This window comes from Colobus angolensis, unplaced genomic scaffold (assembly GCF_000951035.1).
Source record: "Colobus angolensis palliatus isolate OR3802 unplaced genomic scaffold, Cang.pa_1.0 Scaffold111, whole genome shotgun sequence".
In the NCBI taxonomy this organism is placed as follows: Eukaryota; Metazoa; Chordata; class Mammalia; order Primates; family Cercopithecidae; genus Colobus; species Colobus angolensis.
This window is the reverse complement of record NW_012112142.1, coordinates 7,637,984-7,643,503: the sequence shown is the minus strand read 5'-3', so window position 1 is coordinate 7,643,503 and position 5,520 is coordinate 7,637,984. Positions and strand designations below refer to the sequence as shown.

Sequence of the window (5,520 nt, the reverse complement as noted above, 5' to 3'; positions counted from 1 at the left end):
GGGAGGGAGGGGAAGGAAGAATGACCCATAGTCATCTTATGCATGTCTTGCTCCAGATGTAGAATCAGTCATTTCTCCAAAATGTTTTAGTTTCTTTAAATGGGGAATGTTATTTAGAGGTCACAATCTGGGTGTGAAAGACATTCATTGCTATTGCATTGGTAATTGTTTGTAAAACTTTTTCTTCAAACGAGCCAGGGAATATGTATTTTTAGACAAAGTACATCATGAGTTCATACTGATATTCTCAGTTCAAAATTAAGGTTAAAGTAGTTTTAATTAAACTGTTTAAATTTGTATTTCTATTGCTTTTCTTTTATGTGGAAAAGCTTGGTTGATGACAATGTTAAAGTAATTACTTTTTGTTACCCCGTCATATGTTGCTAATGATATGGATACATTCTGAGAAATGCATTGTTAGGTGATTTCATTGTTGTGTGAACATCATGGACTGTACTTACACAAACCCTGATGGTATAGCCTACTACACACCTAGGCTATATGCTGTAGCCTATTGTTCCTAGGCTATAAATCTATACAGCATGTTACTGTACTGAATACTGGAAAAGGTCCAGTAAAAATACAATAGGAAAAGTATTTCCCTCGCTGGCATCCTGGACATGGGTTGTCTCCAGGAGCACTCAGGCCAGTGGACAGTGAGGGTGCAAGTTACAATTTGGATATAAAACCATTTTTCTAGCTCATCTTAGAGAAGACTGTTGACACACTAATTGGAATGGTTCCAATAGTCTACCTTGCAAGACACTTCAGATTCAAAGAATTTCCTTTGTAAAAACAACAAGGGAGGCATCACAGTTTTCCATTTACATCAACAACTTCAAGTTCTAACCATGGAAAATTCGGAGAAGACTGAAGTGGTTCTCCTAGCTGTGGCTCTATCAGTCCTATCACCAACAGGCACCTCAGGTTGTTTGAGCTGGCCAAGGACTATATGAATGGAACACAAAGATATAGAATTGTCAAAGGCATGATATTTCCTGTTGGTGATGCTTATAAGAAGAAAGGACTCATTCCTGCCCATCACCGGGTCATCATAGCCGAACTTGCCACCAAGAATTCCAAATGAGTGGAAGTTGATACATGGGAAAGTCTTCAGAAAAAGTGAAAAGAGACTGTTATGGTGCTAAAACACCATTAGGAGAAACTGGAGGCTAGTAACTGTGATCACCAGCAGAACTCACCTACGCCAGAAAGGCTGGATGGAAGAGGACATGAACGGAACAAAGACAAGATTCTAGTAAAAAAAAAAATAATCCCTAGAGCCAAAATCAAAAGATGCACCAAAGGTCAAGCTGCTGTGTGGGGCAGATTTACTGGAGTACTTTGATGTTCCTAATTTGTGGAAAAGTGAAGACATCACCCAAATTGTGGTCAACTATGGGCTCATATGTATTACTCAGGCTGGAAATGATGCTTAGAAATTCATCCATGACTCTAATGTGCTATGGAAACACCAGAGCAACATTAATGTGGTGAATGAATGGATCACTAATGATAGCTCATCCACAAAAATCTGGAGAGCCCTTAGAAGGGGCAGAGCGTTCGCTACTTGCTACCAGATCTTGTTCAAGAATGCATTGAAAAAGCATAATTTGTATAGCTCTGAGAATGAAGACAGGAATGCTAGGGTCATCCTGGCCCCTTTGTAGAGAAATACTGCAGAAGCTAAGGCATAGAAATCCTCCAGCATGATGCTTTGCACTTCCTTTTTGAGTATTTGCAACAATCTGGGTGTTAGTGACAGGAAAAAGAAATTGTGATCCTGTTGCTTAAACTAAAGCTTGTAAGTTTAGTAAAAATCAGTGGTAAGGTAAAATCAACATCTTTTCTTTTTTAATTTTTACCAGAAGGTGCTAAGATGAATGTTTTCTGTATTTTTTTTTTTTTTCAGACAGAGTTTCACTCCGTCACCCAGACTGGAGTACAGTGGCACGATCTTGGCTCACTGCAACCTCCACCTCCCAGGTTCAAGCAATTCTCGTGCCTCAGCCCCCTGAGTAGCTGGGACTACAGGCATGCGCCACCATGCCTGGCTAATTTTTTGTATTTTTAGTAGAGATGAGTTTTCACCATGTTGGCCAGGCTGGTCTTGAACTCCTGACCTCAGGTGATCCACCCACCTCAACCTCCCAAAGTGCTGGGATTATATGCATGAGCCACCACACCCAGGCTGTTTGGTCTTTTAAAAAATATATATGTATATATAAATCTCTTTATCTTTCAAACAAGAGATTGGCAGCACACTAAAACCAGAAGAATTTTCTGTGAAACTAACTACAAATAAGCAGTCAAAAAGTACATCCTAGCTCTACCACATAAAAGAAGCAAAGTGTGAAAAGCAAAAGTTCATTTAAAATTCTAACTAAGAGATTTTTGGGTTTCAAGATGGCCGAATAGGAACAGCTCCAGTCTACAGCTCCCAGCATGAGCAATGCAGAAGATGGATGATTTCTGCATTTCCAACTGAGGTACCAGGTTCATCTCACTGGGGCTTGTTGGACAGTGGGTGCAGCCCACAGAATGTGAGCCGAAGGAGGGTGGGGCATCGCCTCACCCGGGAAGCACAAGAGGTCAGGGAATTCCCTTTTCTAGCCAAGGGAAGCTATGACAGACGGTACCTGGAAAACTGGAACACTCCCACCCTAATACTGAGCTTTTCCAATGGTCTTAGCAAACGGTGCACCGGGAGATTCTGTCCTGCGCCTGGCTCAGAGGGTCCCACACCCACGGAGCCTTGCTCATTGCTAGCACAGCAGTCTGAGATCAAACTGCAAGGTGGCAGTGAGGCTGGGGGAGGAGTGTCCACCATTGCTGAGGTTTGAGTAGGCAAAAAAAAAACAGCCAGGAAACTCGAACTGGATGGAGCCCACCACACCCCAAGGAGGCCTGCCTGCCTCAGTAGACTCCACCTCTAGGGGCAGGGCGTAGCTGAACAAAAGGCAGCAGAAACTTCTATAGACTTAAATGTCCCTGTCTGACAGCTTTGAAGAGAGTAGTGGTTCTCCAGGCATGGAGTTTGAGATCTGAGAACAGATAGTCTGCCTCCTCAAGTGGGTCCCTTACCCACAAGTAGCCTAACTGGGAGACACCTCCCAGTAGGGGCCGACTGACACCTCATACATACAGCCAGATGCCCCTCTGAGATGAAGCTTCCAGAGAAAAGATCAGGCAGCAACATTTGCTGTTCTGCAATATTTGCTGTTCTGCAGCCCCTGCTGGTGATCCCCAGGCAAAAAGGGTGTGGAGTGGACCTCCAGCAAACTCCAACAGACCTGCAGCAGAGGGTCCTGACTGTTAGAAGGAAAACTAACAAACAGAAAGGACATCCACACCAAAACCCCATCTGTACGTCACCATCATCAAAGACCAAAGGTAGATGAAACCACAAAGATGGGGAGAACCAGAGCAGAAAAGCTGAAATTTCAAAAATCAGAGTGCCTCTTCTCCTTCAAAGGAATGCAGCTCCTCACAAGCAATGAAACAAAGCTGGATGGAGAATGACTTTGATGAGTTGACAGAAGTAGGCTTCAGATGATCGGTAGTAACAAACTTCTCTGAGCTAAAGGAGGATGTTCGAACCCATCACAAAGAAGCTAAAAACCTTGAAAAAAGATTAGACAAATGGCTAACTAGAATAAATAGCATAAAGAAGACATTAAATGACCTGATGGAGCTGAAAACCATGGCACAAGAACTATGTGACAAATGCACAAGCTTCAGTAGCCGATTTGATCAAGTGGAAGAAAGGGTATCAGTGATTGAAGACCAAATGAATGAAATGAAGTGAGAAGAGAAGTTTAGAGAAAAAAAGAGTAAAAAGAAATGAACAAAGCCTCCAAGAAATATGGGACTATGTGAAAGACTAAATCTACATCTGATTGGTGTACCTGAAAGAGATGGGGAGAATGGAACCAACTTGGAAAACACTCTTCAGGATATTACTGGAGAACTTCCCCAACCTATAAAGGCAGGCCAACACTCAAATTCAGGAAATACTAAGAATGCCACAAAGATACTCCTTGAGAAGAGCAACCCCAAGACACGTAACTGTCAGATTCACCAAAGATGAAATGAAGGAAAAAATGTTAAGGGCAGCCAGGTCGGGTTATCCACAAAGGGAAGCCCATCAGACTAACAGCGGATCTCTCAGCAGAAACTCTACCAGCCAGAAAAGAGTAGGGGCCAATATTCAACATTCTTAAAGAAAAGAATTTTCAACCCAGAATTTCATATCCAGCCAAACTAAGCTTCATAAGTGAAGGAGAAATAAAATCCTTTACAGACAAGCAAATGCTGAGAGACTTTGTCACCACCAGGTCTGCCTTACAAGAGCTCCTGAAGGAAGCACTAAACATGGAAAGGAAAAACCGGTACCAGTCACTGCAAAAACATGCCAAATTGTAAAGACCATCGATGCTAGGAAGAAACTGCATCAATTAACAGGCAAAATAACCAGGAAACATCATAATGACAGGATCAAATTCACACATAACAATATTACCCTTAAATGTAAATGGGCTAAATGCTCCAATTAAAAGACACAGACTGGCAAACTGGATCAAGAGTCAAGACCCATCCGTGTGTTGTATTCAGTAGATGCATCTCATGTGCAAAGAAACACATAGGCTCAAAATAAAGGGATGCAGGAAGATCTACCAAGCAAATGGAAAACAAAAAAAAAAGAGGGGTCATAATCCTAGTCTCTAATAAAACAGACTTTAAACCAACAAAGATTAAAATAGACAAAGAAGGCCATTACATAACGGTAAAGGGATCAATTCAACAAGAAGAGCTAACTAGCCTAAATACATATGCACCCAATACAGGAGCACCTAGATTCACAAAGCAAGTCCTTGGAGACCTACAAAGAGACTTAGACTCCCACACAATAATAATGGGAGACTTTAACACCCCACTTTCAACATTAGACAGATAAACGAGACAGAAACTTAACAAAGATATCCAAGACTTGAACTCAACTCTGCACCAAGCGGACCTAATAGACATCTACAGAACTCTCCACCCCAAATCAATAGAAAATACATTCTTCTCAGTACCACATCGCACTTATTCCAAAATTGACCACATAATTGGAAGTAAAGCGCTGCTCAGCAAATGTAAAAGAACAGAAATCACAACAAACTGTCTCTCAGACCACAGTGCCATCAAATTAGAACTCCAGATTAAGAAACTCATGCAAAACCACACAACTACATGGAAACTGAACATACTGCTCCTGAGTGACTACTGGGTGCATAACGAAATGAAGGCAGAAATAAAGAAGTTCTTTGAAACCAATGAGAACAAAGACATAATGTGCCAGACTCTCTGTGACACATTTAAAGCAGTGTGTAGAGGGAAATTTATAGCACTAAATGCCCACAAGAGAAAGCAGGAAAGATCTAAAATTGACACCCTAACATCACAATAAAAAGAACTAGAGAAGCAAGAGCAAACACATTCAAAAGCTAGCAGAAGGCAAGAAATAACTAAGATCAG

The 5,520-nt window shown here is 41.6% G+C and overlaps 1 pseudogene; it reads left to right on the top strand.

Annotated features, from left to right (window-relative positions):
- Positions 1-851: 851 nt before the first annotated feature.
- LOC105522737 overlaps positions 852-5,520 on the top strand; it is a 39,667-nt pseudogene continuing 34,998 nt past the window's right edge.